This window comes from Crotalus tigris, unplaced genomic scaffold (assembly GCF_016545835.1).
Source record: "Crotalus tigris isolate CLP2741 ecotype Arizona unplaced genomic scaffold, ASM1654583v1 scf7180000018042.565515, whole genome shotgun sequence".
Lineage (NCBI taxonomy): Eukaryota > Metazoa > Chordata > Lepidosauria > Squamata > Viperidae > Crotalus > Crotalus tigris.
The window spans coordinates 352,199-369,402 of record NW_024096791.1 but is presented as its reverse complement, the minus strand read 5'-3'; the positions used below and the strand labels follow the sequence as shown (position 1 = coordinate 369,402).

The following is a 17,204-nucleotide window of genomic DNA, read 5'->3' as shown; positions in this document are numbered from 1 at the left end:
GGTCTTGTTTTCCCTTCATCTTCGAATGATCACAAATCTGATAAAAATATTTTCCAGATCTTTGTTCATATTCATGTATAATATAAATATATTAAGCAGTACAGGGCCTAGAACAGAACCCTTTAGTATACTACTCATCACTTTCTCCCAGCATGATACAGAACCAATTCTATATTTATCTAGTAGGAATATAGTCCAGTGTATATTTTGCCATCTTTTCACTCTGCTGAAATCAAGATAAACCATGCTCATTGTATTCCTATTGTCAACTAAACTAGCAAAAGTCTAACAAAAGAGATCTGGCTAGTTTGGCAGGACTTTTCTTCATAAACCAATGCAAACTCTTACCAAAGCATTCATTTCTAAATACTTACAAATCAAGTATCTGTTCCAGAGATTTGCTTGGAATCAGTGTAATGCTGGCTAATCGGTAGCTGCCTTGATTCTGTTTTTTCTTCTTTAAAGATAGACACACCATTTCCCATTCTTTGGCTCATCAGTATTGTAACAAAACTGCATTTCCCATTCTATAACATTTCTTTGTGTTTGACTGTTGTTTGATCTTATTATTCCTCATTTAAAAAATAGCTGTTCCCCACATATTAGCCACACTATATAGATCTGCTATAGGTAATATCCCTCTGTAAAGATCTTTTATCCCTGTGTACACATAGTAGTTCATGCATGTGTGCACGCACGCACACACACACACACACACACACACACACACACACACACACAGAGAGAGAATAATTTCATTTTTTCTTGACTCTAGTTATATTCCAAATATAATATCACTTCTGTCCATTTGCACGTTTTCTCTCTCAATTCTTCAGGATGGTCTGCTCATTCTAAAACATCACAATAGCTAATTTGCTAGCATTGGCTTCTTATAGACAAGCATAATTGTGTAGTCTTTGTACCTATAAAATATGAAGGTAATGTTGGGAGACCTTTTACAATGCAAGAGATTCTATCTTGATTAATTCTATCAGTCTTATGAGCTTCCTTACACATTCCCAAAACTATAGTCTCCTGTACTGAACACAGCATACCTTGATTCTTCTTAAACCTCTAGACACCTTTGCAGCAAGGTTGTTTTGAGTCAGACTTGATGTGTTCAGTTGTGCAGCAAATTCAGCAGGCTATAGGGACTGAATGTTTTGTTAATAAAAAGGTCCCCAAGTAGAACAGAGAGATCGCCTGCTGTGGTAAATATCGATCCTAGGAAATAGGCAGTTATATGTGCTGTGTGCATGCAGATTTGGTATGATATATGGAAAATATTGGCTTAGTACTTTTAGTAGTACTTAAACCTTTTAGGCAAAAATGGTTCATTTTCATCTAATAATGATAAACCACACAACCATGGAATGGGGAAGGCTATAAACTTGTACACTTGTGTTGGATGGTATTTTCCAACCTATCACCCAACAAGGCTGTGACAGCTCAGACGTTCTGGAAATGTTAATTCAATGCATTTGAGGGAATCTGCTATAGAAAACTACCGCTGTCAGCCAGAAAGGGAAAGACTGAGCAAATTGGACCAGTGCCCTAGCTTAGCAGAACCAAATTCTTAGATTTAGAGGAGTTTCTACAAGGAATGTATCATGTGAACTGATGATTCAAGCTATATGGCAGATGAAAAAAGTTAGAGGTACATCTCGCAACTTAAGGGATTATAGACATTCTTGTGCCAAAGATCTTTTGCAACATGAACTGGCACTTTTTAAACTCGCTGTATTGCCAATTCTAAATGGGTGTGGATATAGAATTGGATGCACACTGAGTCGGGACCCGCCCCCATTATATACCTGTTACAACTTTAAGATGGGTCAATTTCAATTCCCAGAACTCCTCAGGTCTCAGGAGCAGTGGCTCTTAGCAGTACAGGAGCACCTGGTCTAGGATAGCAGAAATAGATGGAATTGAAAATTCTAGATAATTTTCCATCAAATAAAACATCATGAAGAATTTGCAGAAGAAATATTTTTTTTAATTTTTTTGGGATAGTATCCATCTATAAATATGTCCAGAGAAATATATTCAATTATTAAAGGATTCTTCATCATCATCATCATCATAATGTGAGAACAGACTGCAGGACTAAATGGATTTTTGGCCTCAGTTGGTACAGAGCTTATGCTGTTTTGTACTCTGCCTGAGTTACATGTTTAGCCCTTGTGAATCTGTTAAAGAGACATCAGTGAGGAAAGTTGCAGCTATTACAGTTCTATCTCTTCTGCTCGTCTCATGTTATAAAGCTGTCTCAAACAAGATGGCAGGAAGTAGATACGAAAGGAAAAAAGGTGAGGAATAAGAATCTGAGCCTGGTGTCCACCAAGGGTTTATGTACATATTTTTACTATTTGGTGGACATCCTAGTAGCAGTGAATAACTTTCTAAAATAATGATTTATACCCAGTCATTCAGATAGATTTCAGAGCTGTTGAGAATAACTTTTGGTCTTTTTTCCTCAGGCAAAAGAGCTTATAATGATCCTGCTTTTTCTCCCTCCAAAGGTATGACATTTAAATGTAGCTCTTTTCAGATATCACCCTGTAAAGCTATTGTTTCTAACATGAGTAATATGAACAGTTGTTTTTATTCTCTTGGGAAATATGCTATTTGTCCCCTTCATTTCTTTTCTCTTTCTTCTCATAGTATGATTCTTCCCCCCTGTTTTTACCTCAGAGGTAGCAATCCCACTGCTATTAGCAAGATGTCTATTATAGTGTCATTAAAAAAGCTATAGTCAGAGCATGGAATGACTCACATCATGGAGGAGTTAATAATTCACTGTAATAAAAGTATAAAGTTTTATGATAAACCACTCTCAGGGGAGTTAAATATAATCCTTAGTGGGTCACACACTGACTACAAAGCTTACATTTGTAATGGTAATTTGAATTTACTACATCACCTTTCGTTTTTTAAGCATTTTTGTGTCATTAGACCTTATAAATTGATTTATATGTTCAACTCTGGTATAATTCCACATAAAGGTAAAATAAATTTTATGACATGGAGATATGGCATCTAAAACATTTTTGGGGAAAATATTGTTATTAAACTAACTGAATTGGTGATGATGAACAGAGGTTAAAGAATGCCACAACCCATAATACGTAGGGGTTTATTGTAAGAATCTTAGCAAGCTACTTTAAATCCATAGCAGAATCCTCAGTTTTGTTCTTCCTGATCTTGTGCTCATCTTCTTAGGGTCTATTTTCTTGCCCAATTTATCTTTTTTCAACCTCCAGGCCTGAAACTCTTCTAGTTTCTTTTTCACTTCCTTCTGAACCACCATTCTACCGTCTTTCCTGATTTTTTTCAGTTTCCAAGGAAGCCTGAAGTTTCTCTCTTGATCTCCTATTTCATTTTAGCAACTCAGCTATGTTTCTTAATCAATCACATTAAAATCAAAACCTTGGGATTAGAGCAGTGTAGTTAAGTCAATCCCCTCCTAAGCTCAGTGCAGTTCAGTCAGATGCAGCTTGAGAATTCACTGCCAGGTCTGCCATATTCTTTAGTGCATTATCATAGAGGTTAACCAGAGAGGACAAATTCAGAGAGCAGAATATAGAAACTATATTAAAATATTTATCTGTCTTGAAAGATGCCATTGAATGATGTGCTAAAAGTCTTTATGTGTCTGTTGCTAACAAAGTTCCAGGTTTACTATCACAGTTCAGTGTTTTATATAGTGGAATTCATAAACAAGGTGGTATCTGATAAATTCAAATTTAAATAGCTGGATACTTGAAGGATATTATTTTACTTAACTAGAGTTATTTATTATTTTTATAAATAACTCAAGGTGGGGGAACACATGTAATACTCTTTCCTCCTCCCATTTTTCCCACAAGAACTCTGTGAGGTAGGTTGAGCTGCGAGAGGTCAAACAGCTAGCTTTCATGCTTAGGCAGGACTAGAACTCACAGTCCTCTGGTTTTGAGGCTAGTACTTAATTTCTTCTTCTTAATTTCTTTTCATTTCTTGCTCCTGTGGCCCACTCCGTTCAATGGGATCTATTGGTTCTAGAAAGGAAGCTTTTATGTCGCCAGGGATATCCACAGTGATTGTGTGTGTGAGAGAAGATAGTTGGGACAGTGGCTGTGATGATATAAGTAAAACCCTGGTTATTTACATGGGTCACGGATGAAAAAAATATATAAAAATATGGCAGTTAGTACGTGGTTGAAGCTGCCATCTTGACTTTTTTGACCCTCATATGCCAAACCCCCCTTGTATGTTGCAGATGGGAAGATGGAGGAGGAAACAACTTTCATTCACCATCTTATTTGGAGACAATCCTACGTATAGTGAGGATGACCTGAATAAAAAATGTGAAACACACCACCAGCTTTGATTGGGCTCTTAGCAAAATATTAATTCCAATTTCACATAGAAAGAAAATACAGCTTTCATTTTCTGTATGGTTGTTTATAGCCTTACTACTGGAAAACTTCAATGTTTGATTTTTGCTAGAAAAAAACCTGGAAAAAAAAAAAAGAAATCATCAAGGAAAACTTGTTTGAAATAATCAAGTGTCTTTTTCCTGCTGCTTTTCTTTACAACTGGTATAATTTCAACACTACTGTTCCAAAATCTATTGTCTAATCATGTGTGGTAAGCTTTTCCATAACAAAACTTGAAAAGATCCTTCTGTTCCCCCGTGAGCAGTTATCACTGTATTCCCCCATCACATTTGCACATTAGCAAAGCTTTATCCCATCATCATATATGGGTTTTTGTTTTGTTTTGTTTTGAAAGCACTGAGGTAACTCTCAGGTGGCATCTCACAAACAGTGAGTGGGTGTGTCACTTGCTAAATGACCCAGCCAGCTGGACAGAGTGAGGTACAATTTACTGGCAATGTATTAAAAGTGCCTTGGGAAATGATTCCTTTAAATGTTCCCACTACTGGTGCAATACAGATTAAGACCTTGGCATGAATCAGAAGAAAAATTAAATAATAATGACTTTTGGAAAGCAGGAGAAAAGATTAAAAAGAGCTCCAGTGTTTGAATAAGTGCTGCCAACTCTAATTTCAAACAGCCAAAATGCAGACACTGTTTTCATTGGAGAATATCAATGACCAGGCTGGTTCAATGCTTTTCTAGATGCTGCACAGATATCAACACTGATAATATAGGGAAGAAAGGTAGTTGAGTGAGCAGATTGTGTATTTTCAAGATCTATGATTTTTTTTATTTACTCCTTTTTTAAATCTCATTGTAGTGATGAAGTTTTTATTAAGAATGCTATCTCATATATCCATTATATTAAGAATAAGCAACTGGTGAATTTGAAGGAGCTGGATGCTTCAAAAGCAGGGGTGTCAAACTTGCAACATTATGTGATGTGTTGCAACATATCACAACCTTTTTTCCATTGCTGGCAATGGGGTGGGCGTGGTTTCGGCATGACGCATCCGGCCTGAGGGCTGGCAGTTTGACACCCCTGCTTTAAAGCATTTAAGATAAAAATTGTTGCAGATAGTCCTTGACTTACAACCATTTACTTAATGAGTGTTTGAAGTTACAACACAACTTACAATCTGTGCAGTTATGACTGTTCTAGCATTCCCACAGGTGCCCAGATCAAAATTTGGTTGCTTGGCAACTGGCATGTGTTTACAATGATTGCAGCATCCTGGAATCACATGGTTGCCCATTTCTGACCTTTTCAGGGGTTTTGATAAGCAAAGTCAATGGGAGAAGCTGAATTTGCTTAAGAACCACATGATTCACTTAATAACCATTGGAATTCACTTAACAAATGTGACTCACTTAACAACTGCATTGCTTAGCAGTGGAAATTCTGGCTTCAATTGTGGTTGTAAGTTGAGGACTACCTGTATAGAGCCGGGCCCTATCCTATTTGGGCCACTATCAGAGGGATGAATGGATGGCAGAGGGAGAATGTTGGAATTATGAGGTACTGTAGAAAGAATTTAGGTTTTGACCTGAAATCTGAATATTCTGGTTTCTGATGGAAGCTGTGTATGTTCAGATTCACATGGCTGAAATTTCTGAAGTTTTCCTAGGCAACATACTCATGAACTTTGTTCTAGGTAATGGAGATACCAAGAATGCTTTTAAGATCAGCACCAGTGGGCTGCTCCCACCTGATAAATTTATAAATGTTAAGTCCATTGAATTGCCATAACAAGTATTCTTTATAAAGAAACTAATTGCATAAATGGATATACATTCAAATTTTACAACTGCATGAGTCAGCAAGAAGAATCCCTGTTAACCCACATTTTACTAAACAAACCCATTAAATCAACTTATTTTGATTGCCAAAAACATGTTTTGAAAATAAAACCCAATTACTGACAATATACTGATCCTGTAAATTCTGCTCTTTTCAGATTAAATGATCCTTGCTTGAAATCATCAAAAGTAATAAAACTATTAGTAGGCTTTGGAATGTAACAGAAAATTGGAGAAAATAGTTGTCTCCCAACCTATACCTTAATAATAATGGAATCAAATAATAACATCAATAATTAACATGCTGATGACCATGATGAATTGTGCAAGTTCTTACTAATGCAAGAAATTAAAAAGAGATGGAAGAGGGCTCCAGTCTGAGTGCAATGATCTCCCTTCTTACTCTTTAAATCCAAGAATTTTGAAGTTAGCAGGAAGCAGCCAAAACTAACACTGAAGACAGTATATTGTTCTTTGGCTGCTTGGACATTATTAGATTATCTAATTCTAATCTTGTTCCCTCCCCTCAATCTTTTTAAATCTCAATTGAAAATTCTGGGGTTAACTTTTAAATCATTTAGTGCTAATAACCAGGTTCTTTAGGATTTTATTAAGCTTCTGTTTTGATTATACAGATTACTTATTTATTTAGCGTATGGCATATCATACATGGACTAGCATTATATAGTAACATTTCATCTAGATTAGTAAAACAGAATAAAATATAAATGTTAAAAAGATCTATGTTCAAATACCAGTGTCTAGGCCATCTAACCACTGAAGCACAATATTATACAGTATAAATAGGAAACACCAAAGATAGCAATAGATATTGGAGAACAAACAAAAGATAATATCTATTGTTTTCCATTCTTTATAGAAATGAAAATATGATAATTCACATTATTTTAATCTTTTATTTGTAGTATTATACCAAGATAGAAAATACAAAAGGTGCTTCTGATTAATAGAAAAATCAGCCATTAAACAGGGTTAAACTTGTTTGGAGGATGTGGGTTATACTTCCTGTGGAATCATGTTTTACTACTTTAGAGATCCACTGCTGGATCTCTTCTGGCTTGCCAACACTGCTTCTTGAAAGAGCACTATTGATACCAGCACACTTTCAGGAAACATACTTTTGATAAAATGATACAGAAATCAGCAGAGATCAGCCCTTGATGGACTATGTTACTTAATGCCAAAAAGAGTTACACGCTGTAATAAATACAATTGATATTTTCAAATGAAATAAAATGTATTGTCTGAATTGGTCCTAGATTTCATACTTTTTTCAAATGTGCTTGTTTTATAGTTGTGATGTTTCTGAAGATGGCAGTATCTAGCTAACTTTGTTTCAGTTCAGAAACTAGGCATGTGGACCTGGTTAGTAGTTGGCTGGGAGACCACCAGGGAAGCCCAGGGCTGTGAGTCAGATTAGGGAGTTTTAAAAAATCCATATAAAGGTCATGGCAAGCCCCTTCAAGTACTATTAGCATGGAAACCTCATGGGCATATTGATGTGATCAAGCCTGACTTACAGCCCTACCATCACTACACATTCTATATGTTCAATATTTCTGTTGAACTTTTACAATTTTATCATATTTTTTTAGCTTGTAATGTAAGCTGCCTTGAAATTGGATGCTGAAAGAGCAAGATTAGTAAACAAATAAAGGCACATTTTCTTTCTGAGGGCACAATAAACATATATAGAATAGAATAGAATAGAATAGAATAGAATGACAGCGTTGGAAGGGGCCTTGGAAGTCTTCTCGTCCAACCCCCTGCTCAGGCAGGAAACCCTAAACTTTATTTAGCTATGGAACAATTTTGGTACTACTATATCTTAAGAGTTAGGGTGCTTCACAGTATCAGTGAAAATAAAGGCAAAAATAAAACCTTGACAAACAAAAACCATCTATTTACAGAGATTGCTGGGTCCACCACCCACACTATAATCTTATTAGAAGAGTATAATTTATACAGTCTTATAAAAGGCAGGGTGAGTGGGTGATCCCAAAATTTAAGGGACAGTGTGTTTCATAATATGGGTGCCACAAGAAAAAAAGGAGAAATAACTGCTCCATTAGAACATAAAGTTTCCCTCCCTACCACATCAAAGGGAGATGGGGCTTTGATCACACAGTCAGGGCCACCTCTTGACTTTTTTGACTACTTTGAATACTCCTGGGTCTTGATATATATTTTTTTCAAACATCATTTTAAAAAATGGATGCTGCACAATTTATTACAGTGCAGTCAGCACTTAAGACAGGATTGAAGAAATGGTCTAGAGCATTGAGAAGAGTGTAAGACTTCTGATAGTGCCTTGGCCATGAAAAATCCTCATAAATATTTCCTTCCTCACCTCATTCTGCACTCAAGTGGATTTGTGGCTAGTTACTAAAGGTACTGGAAGCAAACAAAAATATCTGAATGAATGAACATCTTCGGAGAAGTTCTGGAGGCCTTTCTCAGTCTGTTCTCTGGGGGTCAGCAAGTTTAAGGTATTACAGCCACTAAGTGAAAATGAAAACTTCAAGAGGCTTACTGTCTGTCACTGCCATCACTAAATCTTTTTTCAACAATCCTGGGCAGTGAATTATGGAAGCATGGAATTGACTTACACTTCATTTCAAGCGATAGTCAGTTACTCTGTCAAACACAACAGCATTCTGGAAAAGCCTATAAAAATATATGACAGGCGAAACCAGCAGCCTCCTGTTCTTTTTACATGGGTATCATGTTTAAAAGCATTGTGCTGGTGTGTAGTCCCATGCCTTAGGAAACAGATCTAGAGGTCCTATTGATGGACAATTTTAGTTTTTACCTTTTTCATTAGAAAGCAGGTCACTTGCTTTTTTGACTCTCTCTGTCTCTCTCTTGCATCAGAGGAACAATTACAAGAGTAAGACAATATGGCACATTCAGGCAAAGTACCATATTCTGGGCTGTTTGTACTGACATATGATTCTCTCTGAATTCAGTATAAAGTGTTTTCCTAACAATCTTGTTAAACCTGTGGCCTTATGGGCAACGAGGAACCCTAAATTAAAGGGTTACAACTAGGGCTGAAAGGTTTATGATAAGATATTGTTTTCTCACAGTAACAAATATAGCATATATCATGGCACATTGTCAAAGACTTGGGCATTTCATGATCAAATATGAAATATTTATTAATCTGAGAAGCATTTTGAATTCATTTCCAGGCTTCGATACAACTGCTACATTGTGACACTATAAACAAGGGAGAGAGAAGTCCTGGGATTGCAGGAACCAGAAAAATAATAAAGGCAGGAGTAGTTCTTCCGCTGTCTCAGTGGTGTGAGCTTTTCTTGGAGAAAAAAGCAAACTGCTAACTGTCATGGATGGAGAACAAATTGAAAACTCATAATTTTAAATGAAAGACAGGATCTAGTATTTGTATCTTTTATGGATGAGGGGGCTTGATTTCTATTTGTCTCCATCCATTTTTCTTAGGTCCTGGGTCCAGCCATAACATGTTCAGTTCAACTCTCTCCTACTATACAATAAATTGTTTTTCCTTGAGTATTGAAGAAGGAAAACAGTAATCTTTAATCTTAATTCTTGACTCAGGAATGGTGAAGAATTGTACCTGGCTTACATTTTGAAGCAAAGTGAATCTGACTCACAAAAACCGAGCCAAATGAGTATATTAGAATTCAATTTTTCTTGAGTTTGCCAAGTCATCAAATTGGGCAGTGCTTATTCTGGTCTCAAAATCTGTACATGGAAGTGCTTGTGTTAGGAAATGCTACATGCAAACATCCAAATGTTAGGAAAAGATCGTAAAATTGGCTACATGAAGAGAAAATTTTGATGTTCATAGACAGGAGAAAAAAAAATCAGGGACAGAGAAAGTAGTAGAAACTTGATTTGATGGAATGAATGAATATCAATGGAAAGAATATGAATTGATGCACTACTGCTAACATATTCAATAACTGTCACATTTGCTCTTCTTACAAAGGACTTAGGGCAGCATACTTATTACTCCCTATTGTGTTTTCACAAGTTCCTTGTGAGGTAGATTAATCTAAAAATTGTTCAGGGTGACCTGGAAACCATTATGGAGCAATGGAGATTATTACATCATGTAATTTGATCCCCGATACAAAACCAACCAACCAACAACAAACATGAGAAAAACAAGGTTTTTCTGGGTTTCCCTTACATTTCTTCTTCTTTTTTAATACATAAAAACATTTACATGTGCAATGTTGATAATGGGATTGGAAGTCACACATTACATGTTAATACCTGCAAACTTTATTATGTCATTCACTGCAGATGCAGATCAAAGCTTGAGAGAGGAAGAAAGCTGAAAGCCTATTCACCCTTTACTGCAGTGCTTCCCATACCTGGGTAAATTAGCCAAAATTGAGTAAAAGCAGTTTTTCTTTAGATAATAATACACAAAGTCATATGTTTTTCTGTGCAGTTAATGTTTTACTTGCATTACATAAAAAGGATTTTTGGATAAGCAGTTTTAGATGACGAAGAAGCACTGCATTACAAGGGGTCCTCAATTTATGACCCCAATTGAGCCCAAAATTTAAGTTAAGTGAGAAATTTGTTAAGTGAGTTTTGCACACTTTCATGACCTTTCTTGCCACATTTGTTAAGTGAACCACTGAAGTTAAATTTGTAACATGGTTGTTGTTGTGTCCTGAGCCTGCAAGAGCTGAAAGCAGAATTGTTTGCAAATGGTTCCGGGCAAACCAAAAGCTGCTGGGACCAGACAGAGTGGCGCTGGCCTTGTGCGCATGAGCAAGGCGTGAAAATGGTCAATTCCTATTGGTTCACACTGTCCGGGTTTCAGGCACTATAAAAGGCCTGCGTGCCTTTTTGCTTTTTGCTTGATTATAGGAGAGAGAAATAAAGAGCTTGTTGTTTTCACCATGTGTCTTCGTCAATTGCCAATGAACCGAAAACACAACACTGGCGATGAAGGTGGGATCCCTGCAAGCAAGGAAAAGGATTAGGACTCACCAAGGAAGTCCTGACGATTGGGAAGATGGCGTCCTGCATTCGCAACTCAGCCTGCCAGTACAACGTCGCTGTAGGTGAGCTCGGCAAAAGGACCCTTTCCCAAATCTTGGCTTGCAGAGGAGGCAATTAGTGAAGACTGTTAAGTTGGCGATGTCAAAGATTGACCGTTTGACTGATTTTGATGTCTCCCACCCAGAGAGATGAAATTCATACGTAGCACAGGTGGAGAACTACCTTAGAGTAAATCAAATAAGAGAAGATGGCCTGAAGGCAGCAACTCTTTTGTGTGCCTGTGGACAGGAAGCTTTTGACATTGCGGAAAATCTAGTGGCCCCTGCACTTCTGGAATCAGTATCGTATACTGACCCGAAATTATCTGTTATCGCTTGGAAGCACGCATTCGAGCAGAGAGACCAGAGGCCGGGTGAATCTGCTGTGGACTTTATTGCTGCCTTAAGACAAGTGGCCAGGCCTTGTGAGTTCAAGGATCTGGAAGAGAGGCTGCACAATCATTTCATGTGTGGCTTAAGAAGCATAGACCTACAACAAAAGATCCTCGCAAAAGAAGATGTCTCCTTCCAAGACGCATTAAGAGAGGTGGCAGCTGAAGAAGCAGCAGGCGGCACTGTGAAGGCTTTGCAGCTCACCAGGAACCCTCCAGCCACCACTACCGTCCATCAAGAGGACGCTCGGGAAGAATCCGAAGTGGATCCTGAAGAGGAGGTGGACAGACTTTACCAGCCAGCAGAAAGAAGGCTGAAGGGGCGTCCAGACAAGGCCACAGCATCTCTTCAGTGCTTCAGGTGCAGAGGACGCCACAAGCGAGCTGACTGCAGGTTTCGCTCCGCCATTTGCTGGGCGTGTGGCAGGCAAGGCCACATTGCCTCCATTTGTTTGGGTCGCCAGAAAGTCCAACCTCGGGAAGAATTGCTTCAGAAAGGTACCAGGGTCCCCAGCCAACACAGGGTGGGTTTCTGCACATCACACAGGAGTATTCTAAGGACAGGGACACACAAGCCCCTTAAAAAAAAACTTCACATTAACATGAAGTTGCAAGGGGTTCCCTTATTGATGGAGCTGGACATAGGGTCTGCTCTATCAATCATTTCAATGGACACCTTTAAAAGGATTTGCAGCAGTAGTGGTCTTCGAGTTAAACTCAGGCCATCGAATCTAATACTCACTGATTTTCAATATTCTAAGGTCTATGTAAAAGGGGAGGCCATGCTCAAGGTACAGTGTAAGGATTTTGAAGGTTTCCTGGATGTGGTGGTAGTTGGGGATGAATGTACGAGTCTTATTGGACTCGATTGGTTCGAGACTCTGGGAATCCAAGTAACTGGGCTGCACAACTTGCAAATGTTGGGCCTTGCAGAGGTTTGCAAGGCGTTTGCAGATGTGTTTAGTTCAGAGCTAGGATCCTACAAAGGGCCTCTCATTGCACTATGGTTAGACCCAACTATCACACCCATTAGGGTCAAGCCTAGAAGGGTGCCTTTTGCCCTAAAAAGTAAGATAGATGCTGAGCTGGACAAATTGCTCCAGCAGGGCATTTTAGAACCTATAGATTCTAGTCCATGGGAAACCGCCATAGTAACACCTCTAAAGGTTAATGGGAAAGTCCGTATATGTGCAGACTATAAGTGCACACTGAATAAAGCGTTGCAACAGCACGCATATCCAGTGCCAGTAGTAAGCCACATTTTGGCCTCCCTCAAGGGTGTATGTGCATTTTTGCGAAACTTGACCTGGCACAGGCCTATCAACAGCTACCTGTTGATGAGGCATCTGCAGAGGCCCAGATGATTGTAACTCACAGGGGGGCCTTCAGGGTCAAAAGACTGCAATTTGGGGTAAATGTAGCCCTGGCATATTCCAAAGTGTCATGGAGAGCACACTTTGTGGTATTCTTGGGGTCTGTCCCTACTTCGATGCTCCTCATTGCTGGGGAGTCATCTCAAAATTTAGCAGAAAAATTAAGGGCTGTCTTGCTTCATTTTTGCAAAACAGGCCTTAAATTGAAGCAGGATAAATGCAAGATAGGAGTCACTTCCACTGACTTCTTAGGGTTCAGGACTGATGCTCAAGGCATTCACCCTGCTGAATCCAAGCTTCAAGCGATTCAGCAGGCCCCAAGGCCCAAGTCCAAAAGTGAGCTGCAAGCTTTCTTGGGGCTTTTAAATTTCTATCATGCACTCCTTCCACATAAGGCTGCAGTGGCTGAGCCATTACACCTGCTCTTAGACAAGCAAGCTCCATGGCAGTGGACTAAAGTCCATGACAGGAGTTTCAATGAGGTTAAGGCCTTGCTAGCTTCAAATGCTGTTTTAACGCATTTCAATGAGCAACTGCCTGTTTGCATCGCATGCGATGCATCTCCTATGGAGTGGGATCAGTACTTAGCCATCTGAAGGCTGATGGGACACAAGTGCCTGTGGCCTACTACTCAAGGACTCTGTCATCTGCAGAGCGGAATTACGCTCAGATTGACAGAGAAGCCTTGGCCATAGTGGCTGGCATAAAGAAATTCCATGATTTCTTATTTGGCTGCCACTTCACGGTCTACACAGACCATAAGCCTCTGCTGGGTTTGTTTACAACTAACAAACAGACACCACATATTATTTCCCCACATACGCTGAGATGGTCCATTTTCCTGTCAGCATATGACTACTTATAATTAATTATAATATAATTCACAAACCTGGAAAAGAGATGGGTCATGCAGATGGCCTAAGCAGACTACCTCTTAAATATTACTATCCTTTCCATTCAGGAGTTACCCGAATCTCCCCTAAATGCTAGGGATGTGGCTGCAGAGATTGCCACTGATCACATGCTCACACACGTGCTGACCTGGGTGTTGTCAGGATGGCCTGACATGTGCCCAGATACTGAGTTCCAAAGCTTCTGGCACAAGAAGCATGAACTTTCCACTTTCAAGGGGTGCTTGTTATGGAGTAGTAGGGTAGTAATCCCAGCCTCATTGAGGTCTAGAATCTTGCTGTGATGCTAGTTATTTACGGTAACTGGCATCACAGGTTAACAGATTTCCTTCTTGCACACCGCACCACACCTTGCACAGCCACAGGAAAGAGCCCTGCAGAACTCCGCTGGATTGCCGCCTCATCACCAAACTGGACAGGTTGTACCCAGACAGGGTGGCTTCACAGGTGTCACAACCGCGGGCACCTAGGAGACTTCAGGTGGGTGATCCGGTTTGGGCAAGGAGCTATGGGCCTGGACATCTCTGGGTCACAGCTATGGTCTGCAAGGTCTCTGGGCCGTTGTCATACGAAGTTGCCTTGGATGATGGCCACGTTCTTCGCAGACACATAGACCAACTGTGTGGAAGACTGGACAGCCACGTTTCTGCTCCTGGCTCTGCTCTGGGGGGGGGGAGGAGGACCATAATATGCATTCTGGGTCACAGGTGCCTTTTTGCTTGGTTGTAGGAGAGAGAAATAAAGAGTTGTTGTTTTCACCATGTGTCTTTGTCAATTGCCAACGAACTGAAAACACAACAGTTGTTAAGACAGTGAATCCGGCTTCCCCATTGACTTTGCTTGTCTGAAGGCTGCAAAAGGGGATCACATGACCCTGGGACACTGCGACCATCATAAATGTTAGTCAGTTGTCAAGCATCCGAAGGTAAACATATGACCATGGGGATGCTACAATGGTCATAAGTGTGAAAAATGGTCATAAGTCACTTTTTTCAGTGGCACTCTAACTTTGAGCGGTCAGTAAACAAACTGTTGTAACTCAAGGACTACCTGTAGTGTATGCATGTGTGAGGCATTCATCTATTCAAAGAGGAGCAGTTCTACCTCAGACCATAAAGCCCTAGTAAGACCACACCTTGAACACTGCAGCCACTTTTGGTCACCATATCACAAAAAAGATGTTGAGAGTTTGGAAAAAAAATTCAGAGAAGAGCAACTAAGATGATCAAAGGCCTGGAGACCAAAACATATGAAGAACGGCTGCGGAACTTGGGTTTGGCTAGTCTAAAGAAAAGAAGAAATAGGGGAGACATGATAGCAGTATTCCAGTATCTGAGGGTCTGCCACAAGGCAGAGGGGGTCAAGTTGTTCACCAGAGCATCAGAGGGAAGAACAAGAAACAATGGTTGGAAACTGATCAAAGAGAGAAGCAACCTAGAATTAAGGAGAAACTTCCTGATAGTAAGGACAATCAACCAGTGGAACAGCTTGCCTCCTGAAATTGTGGGCGCTCCACCAATGGAAATTTTTAAGAAGAGACTAGACATTCACCTGTCTGAGACAGTATAGGTTCTCCTGCTTGAGCAGGGGGTTGGATTAGAAGACCTCCAAGGTCCTTTCCAGTTCTATTCTATTCTATTCTATTCTATTCTATTCTATTCTATTCTATTCTATTCTATTCTATTCTATTCTATTCTATTCTATTCTATTCTATTCAAACTACTCCATTAACTCTTGCATTGAATACAGAGAGCAGGAAGCTAAAATCTACTTGTAAGTAGTTAATTGCACATTGGATCTCTATGCAGTCTAGATGGCTGGAAGTAAGCCTTCCCAGATCATGTAGAGCTTCAATGTAACACAGAGGTGGGCTTGATCTCTAGAGAGAAGGATAATTTAATTGAAGCAAGCAGCTACACCCTGAATTGTAGGTCTTGATATGAGAGCATTTCATCAGCTTCACAAGGAATATCTGCATGTATGTGTGAAAAGTTAATGCTATTAAGAACTTTGATTCTTGCATCCACAGGGCTTTGCTTACTAGCAGAAATAGCTATGCAAGAGGAATGAAAACCTTCACTATACATGATCATTTCAGTTTTTCATTGAAATGATCATTGCAAACTAAATTGCAAAATAAAGAGCCCCTCCCCAAATTATACATATGCACACATACATACACACCATGGAGAGTTGGCATAATGTGAAATGTAATTAGATAGCACTTTGTTAAAAGTCGGGAGTAAAATCTAACAAAGCCAAGAACCAGATTTATATGCATGTAACTGTATAATACATAATTGTCAACTGTTCCGAAAAGATCTAATTTTGATAATGCATATTGAGACTGGTTGTCTGTTTTGTTAATGAGGGGGTCTGAAAACACTTGGCTTGACAGCTCAAAAGGCAGCACTACTGAGCACAGCAAGGAGGGAATACAAAGCAGGAGGGAGGGAGTGTGTATGCATGTGTGTGTTTGTGTATCTTAGAAATGAGGAAGAAAAATGAAGTATTCACTTTATAGCAGACTTTGAATTATCCTCCTGAAATATTAACAATACTATAAAATAACATATTCATCTACTTTTGACAATTTATAATTGATGTGCAGTTTTGTTTCCAAGTCAGCATTTCTGGGGCTCACTTGCAAATCAGCTGTACACCTGCAAAAGAGAGCAATAGGCAGGCAGGAAGCAGCAGCACAAAAATATGAATGAAAATCTTCAGTGTCCCTCCCTCCCTCCCTCCCTCCCTCCCTTTTTTCCTAACATTCCTAAAATGTTAAGAGGTCAGAAATGCCTTGATATTTATTGGTAATGGAGATCCAAAATTAAATATTAAGAATTTTTGATCTAACAAATGCCATCACTAAATATCTACAAATAATTTCTTCTCTAGATCCCTTTTTTCCCCATATACCACTAACTCTCAGAGTCTTACAAAAAGTTCTTTAAAAAAAAAGCAAGGTCAACAATATTACATTCAGTGCAAACAAAATAAAAATACAGCAAAGCAGATTAGTTTCTAGTTTAAAAAAACTGTACTGGGATAATTCCCGTTTTAAAACCTGTATAAAAGCTCTGTAGAGATATTGCTCAGACTAAAAGCCATGTTTCCCCCACATGAAGAAAGAACTGAGACAAAAACTAAATTTATTTTAATAATAAATTTAGCATAGTTATTCTAGTGATTCAATATGTATTTAAACATCCCCATTTTCTTCAGTAAAACATGA

At 39.0% G+C, this 17,204-nt stretch overlaps 1 long non-coding RNA gene across 1 annotated transcript; it reads left to right on the top strand.

Moving 5' to 3' along the window:
- Positions 1–1,870: 1,870 nt before the first annotated feature.
- On the top strand, positions 1,871–7,435 carry LOC120309587. Its single transcript, XR_005557124.1, has 3 exons — positions 1,871–2,309; positions 2,481–2,522; positions 4,262–7,435. It is a non-coding gene; the product is annotated as an uncharacterized LOC120309587 (long non-coding RNA).
- Positions 7,436–17,204: the final 9,769 nt, after the last annotated feature.